The sequence below is a fragment of the Pelmatolapia mariae genome, linkage group LG3_W, assembly GCF_036321145.2.
Source record: "Pelmatolapia mariae isolate MD_Pm_ZW linkage group LG3_W, Pm_UMD_F_2, whole genome shotgun sequence".
Lineage (NCBI taxonomy): Eukaryota > Metazoa > Chordata > Actinopteri > Cichliformes > Cichlidae > Pelmatolapia > Pelmatolapia mariae.
In genome coordinates this window covers 66,429,348-66,454,064 of record NC_086229.1, presented here as the reverse complement: position 1 = coordinate 66,454,064, position 24,717 = coordinate 66,429,348, and the positions used below count along the sequence as shown (strand labels likewise).

General features: G+C 41.6%; 1 protein-coding gene and 1 pseudogene across 1 annotated transcript in view; one reads left to right on the top strand and one right to left on the bottom strand.

The window, feature by feature from the left end:
- Window positions 1-24,717, bottom strand: part of LOC134623883 (CD226 antigen-like) — an 83,685-nt gene that overhangs the window by 30,209 nt on the left and 28,759 nt on the right. The gene's annotated exons all lie outside the window — the stretch shown is intronic.
- On the top strand, window positions 5,928-24,689 carry LOC134624739 (protein NLRC3-like; annotated as a pseudogene).

Sequence of the window (24,717 nt, the reverse complement as noted above, 5' to 3'; positions counted from 1 at the left end):
GAGGTGTCACAAACAGCTCGCAGCCAGTAAGCTCTGCTCTCTGTAGCCTCCTTCAGCCTGTTTCACTTTGCATCTCTCCTGTCAAATCAAAAAGTTCACAGAGTTAAATTTAGTTTGAAAGTCAAAACAAAGAAATCCCAAATTTACATTTTAATGAATAAAATGACTTTATTAAAGTCTTTCAGCTGTTTTCTTCTTTATACTTGTAGTAGGAATTCCTTTTTTTTTGACAAACAAAACATCCAACAAGTTCAGCAACTGCTGAACTGTGGTTATATTTTGTATTCAGGCAAAACAAGTCCAATGTCCAAAAACGTTGCGTTTTATAGGTTACTTAATCAGTTCGGCAAGGAATGGCAAAGATCAATTTTTGTTGCTTCCTGCTGCTTCTTCTGATCTTATTTAAAATGTAGTAAAACTGGGAGATGAAAAAGTGTCAGTGAAAAAGAATTATTTACTAAACACACGTAAATCTAATATTTTATGTTCAAATAAACATTAAAAATGGGCTCATCTCATCGAAGAAGACTATGAGGAAGGAGAGAAGGACAGGGGACTGATGGAAGGAAACAGGATTGAAGGAGGTGAGATTAAGGAAAATAAAGATAAAAGGAAAGGGGTGAACAGGAAGTAAAAAAGAAAGGGAGGACAGAGGAGACGATAATTGAGTAAAGGAAAGAGGACAAAATAAAGGCTTTAAGGAGGTAGGAAGGACGTGGCTCCTCTCCATGAAAGGATGGCGAGGCCTTTCAGACGTTCTGGTCCTTCATCTCACAGGAACGTCTGCTTCTCGTTAAGGTGGAGAAACACCTCTGAGATTCAGCCGCTGTAATGGGAGTGACGATGAGGATGTCCAATAGTCTCAGTCTCAGAGGAAGTCTAAGACTGGAGGTGGTGCTGCTGTAGAACAGCTTGGTATCAAAATAGTGCTCCCAGCAGCCCTCGAACTGGAGACTGTCATGGTAGAAAATCATCGTTCCATGTTTGGATAATGACATAATTTCACTCACAAAACTACATTTTCAACAACAGAGTCTGAATGAAGTTCAGGTGTTGGACGGGTGGTTTCAGCTTTGTTCTCAGTCTTTACTGCATCAATCAAATAATAATTGTCTTCACTCTGCTGACCCCTGACAAGAGATTCACCCCCCATTATGAGCACCTTCTACAGAGGCACCACTGAGAGTATCCTCACCAACTGCATCACTGTGTGGTAACACTCCTGCACTGCGTCCTGCATTGTGGGGACCTCTCTTGCCTCCCTTCCGCAGGAGATCTACTGCGCCTGCCTCATCCTGAAGGTCCTCTCCATTACAGGTGACTCCACTCATCCCTTCAACAGCTTCTTCAGTTTGCTGCCATCAGGAAGGATACTGAAGAGCCTCCGGGCCAGAACCCACAGACTGAGAGACAGCTTCTTCCATCAGGCTGTCAGGATGCTGACCATCTCTGAATCGAGAAGGGGGGCCCAAGGGTACATCTTTCGCCATCTTACAATGCTTTGATTGCAGCCATTATAGTACTGTTTATAAGGCTGGGGAAACCTGAAGTCACTTGGATGAGTAACAAAACTTTTCTCCCACTGAAAATGTCCAGATGAACAGAGTCAACTTTTGGAATTTACTTACCTGGATGATTGAGCACGCATCAGGACATTATTTTATTTATATCTTTAAAATGATAGCAGCACAAACGAAGATTTTTGCAGCACAAACGTAGCGCAAACGTTTGATACCACTTTTGTTTGATTTGGGTAATGTGGGGGGGCTGGTTGACCTTTTGACCTTTACATTTTCAATAATATCTTTAAAACAGAGGCAGCACAAACTACAATTTTAGCAGCACAAACGTAGCACAGTTGATTGACACCAGTTTTGTTTGTTTCCATTAATGTGGGGGGGCTGGTTGACCTCTGATGACCTCTAGAAATTTTCTGAAATATCTTTAAAATAATGGCAGCGCAAACGAAAATTTTTGCAGCACAAACCGGCACAAACGTTTGACACCACTTTTGTTGGCTTCGAGATTTCTGGTAGTTAGAATGACTCTGGGGTGTTGACTCATTTAAACTAACATAATCATCCTGCTGCAACCAGGTTTCTGTAAGGCAAAGTAAAGGGGGGTGCTGATGATCCTTTCTGCTGCCCGTACAGTCCGCTGCAGTCTACTCCTGTCCTGTTAGTGGCTGCACCATACCAGACTGTGATGGAGGAGCACAGGACAGACTCAATAACTGCCATGTAGAACAGGATCAGCAGCTCCTGTGGAAGACTGTACTTCCTCAGTTGTCTCAGCAAGTACATCCTCTGCTGGGTCTTTTTGAGGATGGAGTTGATGTTGGTCTCCCACTTCAGGTCCTGAGAGATGGTGGTGCCCAGGAACTTGAAGATCTTCACATTCGACACAGGGCTGTCTGATATGGTGAGGGAGGCAGAGTTTAGGGATGTCTCCTGAGGTCCACTGTCATCTTTACAGTCTTAAGAGTGTTCAGCTCCAGATTGTGCTGACTGCACCAGATTACCAGCTGCTCACCTTGAGTTTACACAGCACCATTCTTGCATGAAAATATCTTAAAACATTTCAAACTCCTCCACTCTGTGCTCTTCCACTACTCCACGCCTCGTTTGAGTTTTGGACGAAATACACTCTGGGATATTGCATTTCGTCATTTCGAGATGATTGGAGACCAAAACAGCTAATCAGATTTTTTTGCATCCAAGTCTGTGATTGGCTGGTTTTGTGGCACAAATATAACGGTGTACAGAAAGAGTTGAACGCGCAACAGCAGAAATGTTGAGAGCACGAGCAACACATTGCGAGCAAGTGCAAATGCAAAAACTGAGCGAGAGGGGCTGCTATTGTGTGTGTGTGTGTTTGTGTGGATAATAGCAAACACTGAAATACATTTTTTGCACGCAGCAATGCATTTTGTTCACTCAAATTTAGCTTTTCTTTGCTCAAAATAAATTTCTCTTCAAAATGCGAGACTTGCACATGCAATTTTTTTTTTACATGCGCTCAGAATAGTGGCACAAAAATAATGCCATACATACCAGTTGGTGGCGGTAATGTACCAGTTACTTCTTTCCCAACCGCCAATAAAAATCAGAAGGTGCAGCTTTCCGCTAAGAATCAGGTAGTGACAGGCCCGCTTGACCGCGGTGGGAAGTTTAAGCGTACTTTGAATCAGATCAGTAACTGGTATGCGACTGATGAAGTATCATAAGTAGTGATGGACAGATGAAGCTTCATGAAGCGCTGAAGCTGGTTCACTCCAGCACAAAGCGTCTTGAAGCTTCATTTGCTCTAGTAGGACATCTACTGGACGTAAAAATATTAGTTGGCATGAATTTGAAGAGTGTGCCATTTTGCACACAGCCTGTAAATGTCAACAACAACAGGAGTGTGTAAAACATGTATATTGTAGTGATGGCAGTATACTGTGTATATTTATACTGGCAGTATGGAAAATGATTATTTGGAAATGCTTAAAATGGAAATGATCATTTACTGTGAGTTGAGGTGTGGTTGGGGTATGGACAGTGGTGGTGCTTTTGTAATGTTGAGGTATGGACAGTCCTGCCTGTTCACATTTTATTCTGTAAAAACTACATTGTCACTGCTTTTATGGCCTTTTTAGTGGGGAGAACATAGCTAGGATTTAATGATTTAACAGATCTTTTAAATCCTTTGTCCTCCACAATGCTAAATGGCTGGGAGTCCTCAGTCACCATGCTAACCAGGTCTTCATCTATTTGAGATTGTTCTCCTGAAGAAACACAATAAAAACAAAGCACAAATATAAATAGCACACGTAACTTATTACAGTTGTATAATATTGTTATATCCTTTAGTAACATTACTGCATGCTATATTATCATGGCATTTGATGGCTCACCTGGTCTTGCTCCACAATCCATGTTCCCCTTATTCTCATGCAAAGCTCTGTAGTGCCTGAGCATGGATGAGGTGTTGCTGTTATATCCCAGCTCCCTGGCACAAAGCAAACACTTCCCCTGGTACAAAAGTAAAGACAGCTTAACATAAATTGTATTGCACCATCAGTATTATGAAAATACATCTTCTGTAGAAATTTACATACCTTGCTGGGAGGAATAAGATCAAAATGTTCCCACACAGGGGAGGACATCCTCCTCTTCTTAGCTGGCTCCATCCTCTCCTGACTTTCTCTCCTCACTCTCATAAACCTCCAAACTGTCTCCAAACTCTCACTAACTGCAACTCTCCATCAAACACCCACATTTTGAATGAAGTCTGAGCGGTTTACAGCGCTGTCATAGCTCGCGGCAAAGTTCGAACCACTTCCTGAACCAGTCACGTGGTACAGCCGGGCAGCGAGGTTTCGGACGTCATCATTTTCAACTCCTCCCATAAGTGAAGCGAGCCTCGTTACCGTCGACTGTTTTCTGCAGTCATTGCTCGTTACGCGCATCGCGGAAACGCCCCCTCCATTACTCGACACAAACTTTGAAGCCTCGGTACAGAACGTCACATCACTAATCATAAGTACGCATGAGAGCTAGTGGTGTGCGATACTGCATATTTTGGTATCGATCCGATACCAAGTAAATACGGGCCAGTATCGCCGATACCAATACCGATACCGATACTTTTCAATAAATAAGGTGGATGCCTCATTGAATTGCTAAATCGCAATTAATTTTCATGACCTTAAGTGTTTTTTTGTGATTTTTACTTTTGTATTATTAATTACTTAAAATCTGGGACATAATTAGGAGAAATAATTAATTTATTATTAAATAAAAAATGCTTTATTATTGTGGCGGCTGTGGTCTGCGATGCTGCTGCAGGTGAGATGGACTCACCTTCATTGCATCTACTATCATGCCTCATCGGCTTAAAACCTGTGCGCTGCTTGTGCTGTTGTTGTTTTTGGTGTTGATGTGTACAGCTGGCAGCAGGAGGGCTGCAGCCATTTAATGTAGGCTACTGTTACAGCAACCGGGTGATCACTGTAAGGGTGGACAGCGCGTGGCTCGGGGTGAGCCGGAGGCTGGCGCGCCAGTGGGACCTGCCAAGCTGGAGATGGAGGTCGAGGTGCGCGGGGGTCCTGCCTGAGGGCGGTATGCTGTCCGCTTTGGCCGTCTGCCCAGCTGCCTCTGAGCCCCGGCTCACTTCCACTCCTGCTCCGCCGCCTCTGCTTGCCATATGGGTGGCCATCAGGCCAGCTCCCGGGCTTCCACTGGAGGCGCGGGCGACCGCCAGAGTGGACACTTCCCCGTCGCTGGGCCGTGGCATGGGGCGCCGACGGTCCAGGCCGATTCCCTCGCCTGCTCGCGGGGTGGGGTGAAGCGGGCAAAGGGGTATGTGGCAGGGCGTGTTCTGCGATGCCGCTGCAGGTTTGGTGGTGGTGATGTGTACGGCTGCCAGCCGGAGAGCTGCAACCGTTGAATGTACTGTTACAGCAACCGTGGGATTATTGTAAGAATAAATGATGCGCGAAGCATGAAAATGCCATCGGGTCTGCCGTGGTGGCGATCTTTTTTCTTTCTTTTTTTTTTAATCTTAAGTGCACGCAAACCAGTAAACAAATTAAAACAAATACTGTTGATAAACTATTAAAAAATGACAATTAAAATTCTCAACAGCAAAAACAATTATTAATATGTAAACAACTTAACAACCCCCAAAGTGTCTAAGTCACGTGACGTGTCAGCGCAACGCCGAAACATAAGGGGGGGGCAAAGTGTCCCTGCTCTCCGCTGTCACAGGAGCGGCTATTCCAGCGACCTGGCTGTTTCGTTTTTGCCGAAAGCACAGCGTAGCAAGCAAGCAGAACTCAAAGTAAAGAATCAATCTAACCAGGCTAGTATCGATCCGATACCGATCCCGACTTGGGATCGATACTATCGATATTTGGATCGATCCGCCCACCACTAATGAGAGCACAAGCAGGAAATGTGAAGCCGAGGCAAGGTGAGTGTTAACACAACAGTCTTGTTTTCCTGTCAGCCTCTAAGTCAGGAAAGTGTTATGGGAGAGGAAACGAGCTTTATTGGTCATATATACAATCCTACAGAGCTGCGGGCGAAGCCTGCAGGGCTTGGATGTTTGGCATGGAGGGCTTAGCCAGGACTTGTGATTTCCGCTCCACAGGTGTCTGGTCTTCCCACTACACTGTCCAGCTGCTGCGCAGTATAGTTCACTGCTTTTACGAGGTGCACTAAAAGCTTGATGAATCTCAACCGCATATTGAACCGTAGCCTGCATAACCATACAGGTACAAAAAGGAAGAGAAGTGAGACGCGCCAAAATAAAAGAGTCTAAAGAGCTTGGAAAGAAAAGTGTCTGGACTTCTTTAGGTTGCTTGAAGACCCTTCACCTCTCACCCGAGAAGCTTCTTCAGTTCTAGGGTGTGGCGCTTCATTTTCTTCCTCTTTGTTTGACTTAACAGACTTGCTTGTACTGGCGGTTTTTTCTGAGTTCACCGTTAGTGTTTGTGGTTTGCTTCTCAGATTCATGATGAGTGTTCCTGTAGAGGAAGAGACAGATAAACCAGAGTCTGCAGGGTCTAGCAGTCTGCCCATAAAGAGTGAACAGTCCAAAGGAAATTTACTAACCTCCAGTATTGAACCTGGATCTGGAGACAAAAGGTAAGAGAACTACTGCTAACTCCTTTACGATTTATGTTCATTATTTCTATTCATTTTTTGTTCTTAATGGTTAACTTTATGTTAAAATATTTCCTACAAATATTTGTATTGTTGTATGTAATTTGAATTCACAATGCAGGAACTCCAGCAACACTTGAGGGAAGATCAACAACTTTAATAATTGACCAACACGTTTCGGATTGTGGCCTCCATCAGGGTCTTCCCTCAAGTGTTGCTGGAGTTCCTGCATTGTGAATTCTTTCATCCTCTCCATGGACATTGGAAGTAGATGAAGTTGTGTCAGAAGTTTTTGATGTAATTTGATTTAAGCAATTAAGTAAATGATGGAAAGACAAGAACACAGTTCTACGGATGTGGTCCAATCTCCAATTCCGCACTAATGAATAAATGGTGTGGAAGTGGAGCGTGGCTTTCCTCATATTCCACAACATGCTTCGTTTCTTTGCGATCACTGTTGCCCGGCTTGCAGCTGCTGCAATGCTTTCGATCAAAAGAGGCGCAGTTTGATGACACCATCAACATGGGCTTTCACAGTAGAGCGGTATGGTCAAAATCTCTTTTTTTTTTTTTTTTTTTTTTTTTTTTTCTTTTAAACCTGTCCCGTTTGGTTCTTTTGCCATCAGAATTATTGTCTAAAGGCGAAGAAAGATGCCCAACGGATTTACTTTACCAAATGGACCATCCCAGCCTTGCCGTAATGGTCCATTTGATTTACCTTTTATTGTTTATTTTATTTTATTTTTTTTACTTGCTAGATACGGGACAGGGGAAAAGAAAAGGGAGAAAGAAAGAGGGGGGAAAAAACAAAACAAAACAAAACAAAAAACAGCGGAGAAGAGGGACGGGGATAAAGGGCAAAAAACAAAAACCAACAAAATAAGCAGACAAAAAATACATATATCGATCACCTGGATCACCTGTTGAGAAAGAAAAAAGAAAACAAGCAGAAGAAAACGAGAGTAATAGAATAAACAACATCACAATGATATATGGGAATATAACACTAAATACTTAATATTAAACATTATTGTGCAGCACGTAAGATCGACAGCGCACAGTGTGCTTTGAGGTAGGAGCCAAAAAGGGTGTAGTTTGTGTGTGTGATCACCTGTGTGTACACCTGTGAGCATGAGCGCGCTTGTATTTAAAAGGTTCCTTAATGTAATGATCTGCTAGAGGGTGTGGGGGGCCACAGTCCCATCCTCCAGGGCATGAAGCAGGTATGGAGGAGATCAAAACTCCAGACATCCAGAGGCCCCCAGAACACAAGAGACCAAGGAAGACCAACAGAGGGGCAGCCGCGCCACTGTCCCAGAAAGAGCTAAGGAGAGTCCCAGATGAGGGATCACTCAGCAGCCGCGGAGCAGAAGCCAGGGGGGGTTGCAGTGACGTGCCCGTGAGCTCCGCCGGCAGCCAGCTGTGCCTGAGTGACCGAGCCCCAGGCCGAGAGGCCGAGGGCACCCCACCCCCGAAGTGGCCCGAGCGAGCCCCAGGTTCCAGGCCCCGATAAGCAGCCACCAAGGAGTGAGCCGGTGTGTACCCGGACGCCCACCCCCGGACACAAAGAACCACCAACGCATCGATGTCTGAGGGCGTCTGCCACCGGCAGGGGAAGTGGTGGGGGGAGATAGGCCTCCAAATCTTGGAGGGCCTGAGATGTCCCCAGAGAGGTGGCGTCTGATACCCAACCTGACATATAGACACAGACATACAGGCACACTCAAATACAAACATCCATTCCCACCCTCATGCTCTCATAGGCAATTACTCCACACTCAACCAACGTGGAGACAGACATAAAGAGACGCTGTACACACAATCACACTCCCCAAGCGTACTCTAAGAACCGGGTCTAGGTACCCTTGCCCCTGGAGGGGGAAACTGCACCCAGACCCGATGTGGTCCAATCTCCAATTCCGCACTAATGAATAAATGGTGTGGAAGTGGAGCGTGGCTTTCCTCATATTCCACAACATGCTTCGTTTCTTTGCGATCACTGTTGCCCGGCTTGCAGCTGCTGCAATGCTTTCGATCAAAAGAGGCGCAGTTTGATGACACCATCAACATGGGCTTTCACAGTAGAGCGGTATGGTCAAAATCTCTACCGTTGGCCAGATTTGTATTGTTTCTACCGTATAACGTTTATACCGCCCACCCCTACTTTCTTTATTACAAGAGTTTTTAATGATCTTGATTAATCCTATTTATTGTCCTTGTGTTGCTTTGAAACATAGTAAACTATAAAATCTCATGGAGTTTTCCACCATCATTACCTTTCTTACATTATCCTCTTCGTCTTAACAAAAGGACAAAAGCAGTCCAAATTCAAAGATTCCTCCAAATGCGGCCGACAAATGCGTCCTTCATTTCCCCAGATTTGAGGGAGGGGGTTGGTGTATCCCAACCCTATCCCAGAATTCATAGCGCCGGCCCAGCACGACCCTGCTCAGTTTCCAACAATGGCAGCAGCTACTTAGTTTTAATATCACTCTTATTTCTGGATCACAAAATGAATGTTTAACATATTTTCAGTCGACAATGTAACTGTGTAAACCTCAAATATCTGCTCAGTTTATCAAGACACCACATATTTTCAAAAGCGCTCTGACGTTTTCGGAGACATCCATTAACCACCAGCTCGATAGCTGGGGCGATCGTGGCTCAAGAGTTGGGCGTTCGCCTTGTAATCGGAAGGTTGCCGGTTTGAGCCCCGGCTCGAACAGTCTTGGTCGTTGTGTCCTTGGGCAAGACACTTCACCCATTGCCTACTGGTGGTGGTCAGAGGGCCCGGTGGCGCCAGTGTCCGGCAGCCTCGCCTCTGTCAGTGCGCCCCAGGGTGGCTGTGGCTACAATGTAGCTTGCCATCACCAGTGTGTGAATGACTGGATATGTAAAGCGCTATATAAATACAGACCATTTACCATCTAGCTGGGGTACTAGAGCTGGTGAGAACACCAAACTCCCAGCAAATCGTTTTCAAACCCACCGCTGTCTTTCGCTACCCAGGTTAAACATGATATAGTCACTTGGATAACATAAAAATGTTATTGTTTGGCTTTTTTCAGTGTTTTATTTGTTCCTGAGTAAATTGGTTTGGCTGAGATTAAAGTTCTAGTTTTTACACAACTGAATAAACGGCAAACAGAAAATGGATTAAACAGAAGTGTGAGATGAGAAGTTAGCACATACCTTAAACACTTCAAGCTGTAAGCTAATGATAGTTATATAAGAGCAGATGCATGCTTTTGCAATAAGCTGTAAGTTTTATGTCCAATGGGTGCATGATCTGATTAGTCGACTAATCACAAAAATAAAAGGTGACTAGTCGACTATCAAAATAATCGTTTGTGGCAGCCTTAGTTCTACGTAGCAAAAAACCCAAGCCACTTTTGGTGTACCATCTTTTCCTCAGTAACGATCAGACATTCATCCACAGACATTTGAATGGTAATCGATGAGTTTTTAGCGTGAAATGAATGAAAACATGGTTGTTTTTTGCAGAAATCAGAAAATAGCATCTCCAGTATCCAGCTCTGTGTCTATCAAGAGTGACAAGTCTAAAGAAGAATCTCCATACTTCAGTAATGAACCCTCAGACACAGGGTAAGAACTAATTTCAGAACTGAGTAATAATCTTCTGCAGAGATCAAAAGTTAGAGTGGATAACTATGAAACAATAGGTCTCTCTTCTAAGTCCATGTTAGTAAATGATTTCATGCTTGATCAACATTGATTTATGCCAAGCCAAGATTATTTATAAAGCACTTTAAAAGCAATAACCACTGAACAAAGTGCTCAAGGAAAAAAAAGAATAGAAATGCATCAAAATACATTTTTAATAACTAAATAAAACAAATGTAAAATAAACTATACAATCAATAAAATAAAAATGCAAAATGCAGTAATACAGTACAAGGTACAGTTAAACATGAGTAAAACAAAAGTATAAAAAGGTAAAATAAATGAACATTAGCTTGTCAAACTGGGTCAAACACAAAGCTGAAGAGGTAGGTTTTAAGATGGGATTTTAAAATTGTCAGTGAAGAGGCAATCTGAAATGGCAATCAATTCAACAATCATGGACCCAGTATGGCAATGCCATGACTCATCTGATCCTAACACATCCAAGAGCAGTTAGTCAGCTGATCTGAGTGACTGGGAAGGACGGTGCAAGTGCAGCAGCTCAAAGAGTTAAGTTGTGGTAAACCAAGTTGTGATAAAAGCTTGAATTACTGTTTTAAAGTGGTCTTTTGTTGGAATGGAATTTATTTTAGCTGATTATCTTAGCTGAAAGAAGCCAGATTTCACCACGACATGAATCTGAATGTCCAATGTGTTTATTTATTATTTTTTAAAGCCATTCATGCTTAAGTTTTCTTGAGGTCTGTTGTAGGCAACCATCTGATTTAGGGGTACATAAAACTTAGCATCATCTGCTTAACAGTAGAAAGCCATTTGTGCTTTCTAAGAATGGAACCAAGTAGCAATAGGTACAGAGAAAACAGAGGCCCAAGTATTGAGCCCTGTGGAACCCCATAAGCTAATAGAGCAGAAGATCTGAAATCTTAAAGATGAATTCAAAAAGTTCTCAGAGACAGGTATGAGCTGAACCCCTCCAGAGTAGTGGCATGAATCCCAACATATTGATATTAGAATATTATGATTCACTGGGTCAAAAGCAGCTGTTTAGTCTAAGAGAACTTAGATCCCACCCCTGAATCTGTAGCCAGGAGGCTGTCATAAAAATTGTCAATGGTGCAGCTTCTGTTCTATGAAGAGACTTAAATCAGACTTAAACCTCAAGGACATCATTTGACTGTAAACACATTTTTCCAGAAGAAAGGAAATAGGCCTGATTCAAGTGACTCACGGCTCAAACTGGTCAAAAGCAGCAGAGAGAGAGAAAATATAGATTTAATGAAAAGATTGCATTAAAATATGAGAAACTAAAGCATTTTCTAACACAATCCCATAATTTCAGGGGCTCTAACGTCATTGAACAAATTATATAACTGAAAATAAAATGTTAATTTCTAATACTTGGATGAAAACTCTTTGCTGGCAATGGCAGCCTGAAGTCTTGAACTCTTGAAGTCTTGAACCCCCCCCCCCCCCCCCCCCCCAAAAAAAAATAGTACCTCATCATTATTATTATTATTATTATTATTAGTAGTAGTAGTAGTAGTAGTAGTAGTAGTAGTAGTAGTATTAGTATTAGAATTATTATTATTGATCACTGTATAAAATTTGGACAAAGGCTTCAACATACCAGGAGAGTTTAACAATTGTAAACCATAGGTTTGACATCTTGAGAAACAGCAAACAAACAAACAGTGACTTATTGCAAGCCATACACACTGGCACCATCCCACACGCTGGCACCACATTCCGCCTCACAGAAACCTGGTTACAGTAGGATATTACCAAGCCCAGAATTCCCTCTTCATTTCATGAGTTAATCGAAAGCCAGCTTTGGATGTCGTCTGTCTTAACAAGACAAGCCTTTCCCTAGAAAGTTTCCCAATTATCTACAAAGCCCACATTGTTTTTTGGACACCACTTAGACCACCAGCAATTTAAGGAGAACATGCAGCTAAATGTGTCACTCCTGATCCAACTGGGAAGGGGACCAGAGGAGTGACCTTCCTTTTCTTAATGTCTCCTACTCTGGCCCCTATGCCCCCTTCTCACCTTTTCTCAGGGGCCTGGCTGGCCATGTGTTTTTCAAAGGTTCGGAGCTGGGTCTCCAAGTCATTGGTCCTGGCCTCCAGAGCTGAAAAAAGGCTAAATTTATTAGAACTACCAGTATTAACTAAAAGAAGCTGAGGAATAACTAAACATTTTACACACAGAGCAGGACTGTGAAGCAGCGACAGGGGAATAGGCCATGCTGCTAGTGAGTTGACTATGAGCTAAGCTAAGACTAAGATATAATTAGTAGGTGATTCAATTGTGTTTGGTCTTTGGACAAAGCACATAAAGATTACATTATGAAAGAGTTTTTAAATAGTTTTTAATTAAATGAACCATATAAATAAGCTATTCACAACTCTGTTTATTGGAACAGGAAGAGACAGAGGCAATACCAAGTCAGAGCACCACCAGGGAATATGCAGTCTATACTGCTTAGATTGCCTAGCATCTATGATGTGTTCCACAGGTGGCTGACTGCATTGTGATTCACACTTTTATTAAGTAGATGACATTCGTAAAATTAATTCTGTTTTTATTCACCAAAGAGTTGAGAGAAAAAGAAACAACTCGACTGCAGTACCAGCACTACCTGCTGCTCTTCTGTTCCATGAACTCTAGCCTGTCCATCTAACTTTGAGGAAAAATCTTATTTTTAAGTGAAATTAATAAAAATATCTTTGTTTGCAGAGATCAGAGAAAAGCATATCAGGTATCCAGCTGTATGTCTATGAAGAGTGACTGGTCCAAAGATGAATCTCCATACTTCAGTAATGAACTTGGATCTTCTGACACAAAGTAAGAACCTGATGTCATGAGAGTGATTCCTCTACAACAAGCAAACATACAATTTTTTGTTTTGTTTTGGTTTTTTTTTAAACCCAACAAAAAGGAAAATGGTTACACACAAACCAACACTATAGTGCGATGATGTCGTGCAGACATTTACCATCAGTTAACACCAGGTATACCATCACCTCGATGTCCTCCATTGTTGTCTTAGGTTTGTGTCTCATACAAAGAACATCATGGGACCTTTGGGCTGCATTGTTATAATAAGCCCACCCACATTGAACTTTTACTCAGTTGTTGTTAAGGAAAAATATCATAGCACAGTGGAGTAGAGTCGAGAAGTTGAGCCGAGTAGGTGATAGTGGAAAGGGGGCATAAGGCTAGACTGTGAAACACCATAGGGCATTCATCTTTTTTGGGCGATGCTTCTGCAAGCTTGTTCTTTCTGTCCCTACCTTCAGCTTTGTGGCCACAGGTTGGAGATGGAAATTGATCAGTAGAGTGACCAGTAAATTGACAGCTTTGCCTCTTTCTCTTTTCTCTTTCCCACAAGAAACCTCAGTGAAAGAGTGTTAGAATGAGTTTTTCGGGGAATGTGCCTCATTAATGTTAAGTTCCCGTCCTAACCTGGACATAACATGATGCACAACTCCCAACTCCAACCACACCCAAGAAAAGGGCAGCAACACAGCAAATCAACAGGTCATTCAGCAGTTTATCAGGGTCAGTAGTGAGAAAAATGCCAAAACAAGAAACAAAAGTCTCTAAGGCTATGTCCACACGTACCCGGGTATTTTTGAAAACGCAGATTTTTCTATGCGTTTGCACCTTTCGTCCACACGTAAACGGCGATTTCGGTCACTGAAAACGGAGATTTCTAAAAACTCCGGCCAGGGTGGATATTTCTAAAACTCCGTTTTTTCATTTACGTGTGGACGAGAAAAACGGAGAAAACGCAGCGTCAAAGGTGTGCGCCTTTTTTGACGTCACACTGTGCGCCACGTTTTGTTTCGGTGAAATGAATTTCTACAATACTGTTAATTGTCCTCTCTGCAGTGTTTAAATGCTTACATATACACACACAGTTACTGTCCCTCCACACATACGACTCGGTTCTGCTTCTATGCCCCAGCTTTGTTTACTATTTCCCACCGAGGCTTCTAGACTTCTGATTGGCCAACATTTCTACACGGTTAGGAATATAGCGCCACCTGCTGCTTTGGCATGTTCCTAGCAACGTTTTCCTTCATTTCTGCCTTTACGTGTGGACAGGATTATTTTTTAAAACGAAAACGGAAAATCTCCGTTTTCAAAAATACCCGTGTATGTGTGGACGTAGCCTAATATTGCCTAGTGTTACCTTACCAAACATAAAAAACAAACAAAAGACAAATCTCTAAACAAAGCCATTAACCAATAAGGAGAAAAAAGTTAAACAAAAAAAAGCTTTTCACTGTTGCGGCGCTCAATTATATACAATGTAATATTCACAATTAGCTATTTGCAAAAATAATTGGTGGCATACAATACAAACCACACAACTTGGTCTACTCCTCTGATGGGAGGAGACAAAAAAAGAGCAGACATGATTCTGGATCATAACGATGTTCTTATCCTGCACAAGAATTTGATTTGTAATTTGTACATGCCAGACATACAATTTTATTTTCTTCCCACTGTGTGTGTGTGAAAATTGTGTCAGAGGGAGAAGCCAGGATAATGTTTTCATGTTTTATTAAATAAATTCAGGCTGAATATCTGAAGTTTTGAATATTGTTTCCATGAGAATTTTCTGTAATTTTATTTACATCTAAAGCTCACCATGCTGTGAGAATAAAGGTTAGTTAAAGGCTGTTAGAATGCATTATAATGTCAAATCTGGATGTTTTACTAATAAAGAAATGTGTTCACAGAAAGAGGAAAAGGAGTGGTGTATGTGAGGAGGAGCAGCTGTCCTGCTGTGCTGTGTGTCAGGACGTCCTGAAGGATCCAGTCTCTACCAGTTGTGGACACTGGTTCTGCAGACAGTGCATCTCCTCATACTGGGACCAGTTGGCTTCATCAGAAGACTCCTCTTGTCCCCAGTGTGGAAAAAGATCCAGAACCAGAGCTGGACTACAGACAGCTAATCAGAGCAGCTGTGTACCAAGTAAGACTGAACACTTGTCTGCTGATGGACTCATTTCTAAAAACCTGATGGAAATATTAACATTTTTCCACAGCAGCACAGTGGTACGGTGGTTAGCAATGTTAGCGCACAGCAAGAAGGTCATGAGTTCAATTCCACCATCAGGCCCGAGTCTTTCTGTGTGGAGTTTGCATGTTCTCCCCGTGTTTGCGTGGGTTCTCCGGCTTCCTCCCACAGTCCAAAGACATGCAGTTTGTGGCAATTTATTGATTTAATTGATTTATTGATTAACATACAAATATAGGTTAATTGAATGTTCAAATTGCCAATAGGTGTGAATGTGAGGGCGAATGGTTGTCTGTCCCTGTGTGTTAGACAGACCGGCGACCTGTCCAGAGTGTACCCTGCCTCTCGCCCTATGACCGCTGGGATAGGCTCCAGCTCCCCCATGACCCTGAAAAGTACTCAATATTCCCAATGGATGGCTTCCCCTGCCAGATGTTCCCAGTACACCATGACTATACGTTTGGGTACACCAGATCTGTCCAGTCTTTTGCCCACCACCTGATTGATGAGCATATTACCAGGTGGTGATCTGTTAACATTTCAGCTTCACGCTTTAGCTGAGTGTCCAGAACAAATGGCTGCAGATCTGATGATACAACTACAAAATCAATCATCAACCTGCCACCAGGGGTGTCCTGGTCACATGCGTCTCTTATGAACACCCTTATGCTTGAAATTTGTGTTTATTATGTGCAAACTGCCGTTAGCACAGATGTCTGATAACAGAAAACCTCTCAGAATCAGGTCAGGCAGGCTGTTCCTCCTTATTCTCTTGTGGCCTGATTTCAGGGTGGGAACCCCGAACCAATGTTGAAAACACAGTACCCATTCACTGCAATAAGATGGCAATTCACTGAGGAGTTCATTTATTTATTTAGATTGATATTTATTAGACTGTTAAACACCAAGATTCTGAATATTTTCCTGAAGAATTTCAGTAGTTTTTAAAAGCAGAAATCCACAACAACAGATGGCTATTTTCTGCTTCTTAAACAATGCAGTCCTCAAAAATGTAGTGATGAAGGAACTGAGGCAGTGATCGGTTTAGACATGCACATTCAGCTTATCTACTGAGGCTCAGTCTGCTGTTTCTGCGTTTTCATGTATCACAAACACTGGTAGACCCCCTGCAGACTGATAGAAAAATTATATTTATTTTATGTCTTCTAACAAATTTGTTTAATTATGGAAAGAAAAAATAACTCATTTTAGAGGAGTTATGGCTCCAGAAAAGGATGACGGTATCACATTTTTGTCTTTCAGCAAATGTTGGTTTACAGGAGGTTTCAGATGAACATAAAATCAGTTTGATGAGACGGTGTCAACATGTGATTGAAGGAACTGATGAAACGGGACCTAAAATTCTCCTCAACAAGATCTACACTGACCTCTACATCACAAAGGGACAGAGTGAAGAGGTTCGTATCCAACATGAGGTGAGGCAGCTGGAGACGGCTTCCAAAATAGAAGCTCTCCATGACACTCCAATCAGGTGCCAAGACATCTTTAAAGCCTTGCCTGATAAACAGAGACCCATCAGAGTGGTTCTGACGAATGGCTTCGCTGGTGTTGGAAAAACCTTCTCAGTGCAGAAGTTCACTCTGGACTGGGCAGAGGGCTTGGAGAACCAACATGTCAGTGCGGTGGTTCTGCTTTCATTCAGGGAGCTGAACTTGGTCAGAGATGAGCAGTACAGTCTCCTGGAGCTGATCCATGTTTTCTATCCAGCATTACAGAGCGTCACAGCAGAGAAGCTTGCCGTGTGTAATCTTTTGTTCATCTTTGATGGTCTGGATGAAAGTAGATTTTTGTTGGATTTTACCAACATGAAGCTTGTGTCTGATGTCACACAGAAGTCATCAGTCAGTGAGCTGCTGACAAACCTCATCGAGGGGAATCTGCTTCCCTCTGCTCTTATCTGGATAACTTCCCGACCTGCAGCAGCCAATCAGATCCCTCCTACATGTGTTGACAGGGTAACAGAAGTATGAGGCTTCACTGACGCCCAGAAGGAGGAGTACTTCAGGAGAAGATTCAGTGATGAAGAGCTGTCCAGCAGAATCATCTCCCACATGAAGACATCCAGGAGCCTCCACATCATGTGTAGAATCCCAGTCTTCTGCTGGATCACTGCTACAGTTCTGGAGCACATGTTGACTACAGAGCAGAGAGGAGAGCTACCCAAGACCCTGACTGACATGTACTCACACTTCCTGCTGGTTCAGACAAAGAGGAAGAAAAACAAATACCATGAGGGACATGAGAAATTGTTTGTTGAGACAAGTCCACAGGAGCTGATGGAGGCTGACAGGGAAGTTCTTCTGAAGCTGGGGAGGCTAGCATTTGAACATCTGGAGAAAGGAAACATCATGTTCTACCAAGAAGACTTGAAGCAGTGTGGTCTGGATGTCTCAGAGGCCTCAGTGTACTCAGGTGTGTACAGAGATCTTCAAAAAGGAGTGTGGAATCTTCCAGAAACCAGTTTACTGCTTTGTTCATCTGAGCATTCAGGAGTTTCTGGCTGCAGTCTACATGTTCCACTGTTACACCAATAAGAAGACCGAGGTGCTGCAGGGCTTCCTAGGAAAAGAAAACAGTGAGGATTTGCAGAAAAATACTAATGGACGTGATAACAAATATGATAGTGATGAAGATGAAAATCACGAAGAATCAGATTATGATGATGATCGAGATAGTCATGATGATTTTAATATAAATGATTATGATGACGGCGATAGAGATGATGATGATGATGATGACGATCATCATGATGATTATGATATAGATGATTATGATGATAGAGATGATGATGATAGAGATGATGATGACGATCATCATGATGACTATGATATAGATGATTATGATGATGATGTTGGCGTCATGATGATTTTAATGTAGATGATTATGTCGGTATTTGGGATGATGAAGATAAATCAACAAATGATGATTACTTCGAAAAAAAAAGGTACGATGAAAGCAGTGAAGATAAGAGCTCACTGAAAGTTTTCCTAGGCAGAGTTATGGAGAAATCACTCCAAAGTAAAAATGGCCACCTGGACCTGTTTGTTCGCTTCCTTCATGGCCTCTGTCTGGACCCCAATCACAGACTCTTAGGAAGTCTGCTGGGTCAGACGGACAACAGTTCAAAATCCATCCAGAGTGTCATCGAAAACCTGAAGAAAATGAGTAGTGAGGAAATCTCTCCTGACAGAAGCATCAACATTTTCCACTGTCTGATGGAAATGAATGACCTCTCAGTCCATCAGGACATTCAAATGTTCCTCAAGTCAGATAACAGATCAGAGGAGGAGCTATCTGAGATCCACTGCTCCGCTCTGGCCTACATGCTGCAGATGTCAGAGCAGGTTCTGGATGAGTTAGACTTGAGGAAGTATAACACATCAGAGCAGGGAAGACTGAGGCTGTTCCCAGCAGTGAGGAACTGCAGAAAGGCTATGTAAGTTAGATCACCATCTTTGTCAAAAGAAGTGATTGTGCAGTTAATATTACATAGTGATTACATATGCTCCTGTTACTGAAAGTGGATGGTTATGCACGTATCTATTTTTCTATAAATGAAGGCCATCATATAAGTTTCTTGTTTCTCCAAGAGTGAACTGTTTAGATAACAGTGTAGCAGATTACCACCCCCAGAGTGTATAAATACAGCTCTGTGCCTCTTGTTTTTCTATCTGGGCCACACTAATCCGTTGAATAATCCAGTGAATCGTCTCAAAATGTTGATTTCATTCTTTTGGATGTAACATTGTCAGTGGGAGAAACGTCTGAAGAAGTCCCTTGGCTGAGGGATGAAATGGTTCTCCTATGGAAAATGATTTTGTTCATTCGGATGATCAAGCATGCATCAAGACACACTAATGGTGTTCTCCCTTTCATTCATTGCATCAGTTAGCCAAGTAGCCATTCTATTTGCAATTTTAATCCCACCATATTGATCAGCACTATAGCAAATTAAGTCACGGTTCACTACTCAGAGTGTATGTTCACCAGTAAATTAACAGTGTGTTTCTTGCACTCTTTACTTTAAAAGACTAGTGTAGCATCCATATCACTGCTAACTAGGGATGCAACGATACCAATTTTTTCAAACCGATCCGATACCGATACTTGGATCTGAGTACTTGCCGATACCGAATACAAAATCCGATACTTCTACCACACACAAGTTAAACTTAACCAGTAGTAAAGAAACGACCCCAGACAACTCTTTAACCCAAACGAAACGTTTACTGAACGTAAGGGCAGAGACAAATACTGTACAACACATCCCTTTTTTAAACTCAAATGATATTCCAATTCCTTAACCAAATGAAATACACTGTATAAATGAAATAATTCCCTTTCAAATTATATTAAACAACCCAACTTATGTTATCACCTTTTGGTAAGTGACTCACTAATATACACTCCAAAACACGCTATATAAATCCACTAAACATACAATATTCACACATGGGCCCCACACACACTCACATTCACACTTGTTGCAGGCCTGTTTGCTGCTCACGCCGGACGATGGCGAAAAATCCTCTTCTCCCCAGTAAGAGCACAAAAGTCTGACTTACAGTTCCGTTGCTCGGTAGGTCGCCTTCACCAGTCCCACACTAAATCCACTCCCTGCGGACCCGATGCTGTCTCTGCTACAGCGCGTTAGCGAGTCACTGTCCAGCTCTCTGACAGTCCATAGCGGCTGCCTCCTTGGCGAAGCCAAGCAGTCCGGGCTAGCCTTTAGCCTCGGCGGTCGTAGCTGGAAACACAGCACGGTGGTGCGACCATTGAAACAAAAAGTCACTTCACCCACACTCTGTTGCGAAGCTCCCACACGGTTAGCTTTGTAGTCACACTCTTTTGTGCTAGTTAACCTCAGTAAAACTAGCCGAGTCTCTCACTTAGGTTCAGCTAACCTCGTGCATCTCCCCATGCAAGGTCCCGTTTTATGCTACCTTCACAGGCCTCCAGAAAATTAGAACTCTGAAAAATATTTTAACTCCCTTCAGAGTTACATACCATAAAATAATACTTTTATGATTAACATAACAGTTTGATTGCTCTAATTACCTGTATTTACCTTGCGACATATTACAGGGCAAATTATATTCAGGGTAGAGTTACATCACATAACATCAACTGTGAACACCTTATGTTACCGTGGCCAGGTTGATGTTTGCTTTCCATTAGCGACACAAAGGCACGGGGAAATAAACCTGTCATCCACTGCAGTGAGTAGGTATGCCCACACTCTGAAGTTGTCCTGATTACAAGCCAGTTGTCTTACAATCAGGGCAACTTCAGAGTGGAACAGAGTCCAGCCCGTCTCTGGTAGACTGGTTCCAGAATCTGAGTTGTTCATTAAGCCGAACTTTATCTAGCTGGTACCATACCCTTTTCTATACTAGCACCTAATTACCTTCAGGTCATCTTCTAAGCATCAAACATGTGAGATAATTCAATTAAAAAAAATATTCATAATTAATTATTTTTTTCATTACTTTTCTTTTCATAAATGGCAGCAGATAGCAGTTAATCTATATTGTTGAATTTTTACATTTGTTGTATTAAGATATTAGCCCAACATCTCAATCCGGGTATTAGAAAGCCCACTGTAATAAATTTAATATTAAACTACATTAATATGTATTCACAGACTTCATAACTGTGGACTCTTAGACCCTCATTTTGAAGTTGTGGCTTCAGCTCTCAAGTCCGAACCCTCACATTTGACAGTACTGGACCTGAGCAACAACCATCTGCATGATTCAGGAGTGACGTTACTATCAACTGGTCTGGACAGTCCAAACTGTAGACTGAAGACTCTGAGGTGAGGTCATTGACTCCATAGAACTTGCTCTTATAAATTACTTTTGCCCATTGAAATGTATTTTGAGACTGGATTTTAATCTTAGCTGTGATTAAGTATCAGTTTCCATTTTACCTTTTAAAATATAAATATGCAAGCTTGTAGCTTTGTTATTAATTAACTATTCCTTACTGATCATGCTATAATGTTGGGGAAATAATTTTTTCTCTTTTAAAATAGAGTAGATGAAACATACCCACATTCATGCTTATGAATAATGACACCACATACAGTTGTTGTTGAAAGTGTGCATAAACTAAATAAGACAAAGTCATAGATATTTTGGGCTTTTAATTATTTATTCTTTTACTTGGGTGGAATGATACAGCGTACATCTTTAATGGCTTGAGTACTCAGTGTAGCAGTTTGACATTTGGATTTTCTCAAATCCACACAAGAGTGTATCTACTTTATAGGCTTAAATACGTACACACCCCACTAATATTTGGTTAAATGTCCATTAGCAAGGTACATCTTGACCAGATGCTTTGGTAGCTGAAAACACATATGTGGTATCATTCTGAATGGATATTTGACCGCTCTGCATGGCAGAAATATTACAGTGCATCTGCTGGCGTGGACCTAGTTTTAAAGCCTAGTGCAAAAGTCTTCAATAGGGTTTAGGCTGGAGCTTTAGGAAGGCCATTCCAGAAGCATAATGTTAGCCTGCTTTATCCATTCCAACAAAAGTCTAGTTGAATGTGTTGGGATCATCTTCACTCCTTAGCTCTATAGTTCAATCTTTGTCTTGTCTGACCATTTGGTTTTTCCATGTAGTCCTATGCAAATTTCAGTTGATGTTGAAACTGTCGATTTTGGACCAGAGGCTTCTTCCTCTTTCCTCTCAGTCCTTACCAAAATAAAATTGGCTTAATTGTGGACAGTGACATGGGTGTTCCAGTTCTTTCCAGTTAATTGAAAGGCTTGAGCCTTGGTGGTTCCTGGATTATTATTAGCACCAATACCACTTTTTTGGGAATACGAGTACAAGTACTTACATTTCAGTACTCCCCGATACCAATACCGAGTACTTAATAAAAACATGATTTAAATTTACAAGTAACAGCTTTAGTCCTATGATTAAAAAAAAAACACAAAAAAAACAAGAGACTGGTTTGGAATTAAAATTTATTTAAAATGAAAGCATGTTGTATGCAACACATTACAGAATAAATAATTATGAAAAAAAAATTAAACAGTGTCAGTGCAACTCAAGTATCATTTTCAGTTTGTTGTAAACTCTGCCGCTTTGAACAACACAAGGGGCATTAAAAACATCTTTGCTATTTAGTGCACAATATTTGAATAAACTAACAACATCCACCAACATAGAACTGTGACAGTCAGTGCAACTGAGGTAGGCATTGACATCAAGTCTAAGACGACTCACTTAATGGAGAGAAAAAGTGAGTGGCAGGGTTTTGGTTTTTTTTTTAAGAAAAAAAAAAAAACGATCCGCTCCTCACGTGTTAACCTCTTCGACATGTCAATGGCTGTGAACAAAGAGAAACCTGTAAAGAACTCATGAAAGAATAAAGTTACGTTGAAACCAAGCACACCATTGTTTGTCTTGTGACATTACCAATAAGTTTGATGTGTCACGTGACCTTCTTCCTATTGAAAAACAAAAGTTGTATCCAAGATGGCCGACTTCTAAATGGCCACCATGGTCACCACCCATCTTGAGGAGTTTGCCCCCTCACATATACTAATGTGCCACAAACAGGACTTTAATATCACCAACCATCCCATTTTATTACGGTGTATCTATATAAATGGCCCACTCTGTATAAATAGAACTGACCTGAGGTATAACAGGGTACGCACACAGATGACTCATCTCTTATTGTAAGCCTTAAATTACTTACTGCTGCCTTAAAGGCTGTGGTAACAGCCCATTATTAGAGAGAGATCATGTTTAAAATTCTATCAGAAATCAATAGATGTAGTTTAGGATAAAGTGCATGTAAACTTTTGACCACAGTGTACAATTAACAAAGGTGGCTGCTATGCTTTACAAACACTTTTAAATTGTTTGTTTTCTACAGTGATTTAATCATCAAAGGACAAGGTTGTAAACACTATTACAGGACAATGTTTCTAGTGTAATGCACATTTCCTGTAAGTAAAGACTGAATTTCTTTCTTTCTTGCTTTTTAAGGTTAGTTTTCTGTAGGTTATCAGAAATCAGCTGTGCTTCCCTGATTTCTACTCTGAAGTCCCATCCCTCACATCTGATAGAGCTGGACCTTAGTTACAATCACAAGCTACAGGATTCAGGAGTGATGCAGCTGTGTGGTTTCCTGGAGAACCCAGACTGTAGACTGAAGACTCTGAGGTTAATGCAGTATATTATTCAACTTTTCTATATATTGCAAACAGCTGTGTTTGAGGTTAACTTTAGTTTCAACCTGATCAGTGCTTCACAGCACGTTCTGGTTACTGTGAATACTCAAATTAATTTGTATGAAATAATGTGCTTTTGAAAATATGTTTGGGAGGTTTAACTTTGTGCACAAAGACCCACATAAGAACTAAAAACTATTTTTATCGAGCAAAATTCATTCTCCTTTTCAGGCTGAGTTGGTGCAGCTTGTCCAAGATCCACTGTGCGTCCTTGGGCTCAGCACTGAAGTCCAACCCCTCTCATCTGAAGCATCTAGACCTAAGTGGGAACAACCTGCAGGATTCAGGAGTGATGGAGTTGTGTGGCTTCCTGGAGAGCTCACGCTGTAAACTGGAGACTCTGAGGTCAGTCACAATGTATTAGTTGTGCTTGGATGAATGTCACATACTGATGCTAATCTGCAGACATAAGGCTGATATTAAAATGAGCCAAACTGAGGATCTACATGGTAAATGCAGTTTTCTTCTTCAATGAATTAGTCCATTTGCTGAACCAACAGAACAACTTTCATAATTAAAACCTTTTGACTACCTTTACCATTCTCTAGTAATTTACTCTTAAATATCTATAAAAGCAAATGACTGTTGTGTTTAGATCACGTTTACCTTTTATCTTTAGCCATTTTGTGCTTCACTCTTTCTAAACGTCTACATTCTGAACCTTCTTCATATGTTAACATATTGTGAAGTGCTGAATGTTTTCAGGTGGTGAGATTTAATTTGCATGTTTTATTTGTTTTTCAGATTGAGGGAGTGCAGGTTGTCAGCTGTGAGTTGTGCTTCTCTCGACTCTGCTTTGAGGTCCAGCCCCTCTCATTTGAGGATACTGGATCTCTGTGACAACAGCCTGGTGGATTCAGGAGTGAAGCAGCTGTGTGATCTTGTGAACAGCCCAGATTTTAAACTGGAGACTCTGAGGTCAGCAGACAGTTGGAATCGCTCCATTCTGCTTTCAGCAGTACTATAATTGTTACAGTTAATATGCAGACTAACTACTCTAAACAAATAAAAATATCGCAAGTCTAATGATCTTATTACTACTGTACCTTAAAAGAAATCTATAGAGCAAATAGGGCTGATGCTAACAGTCTAGGAATGTG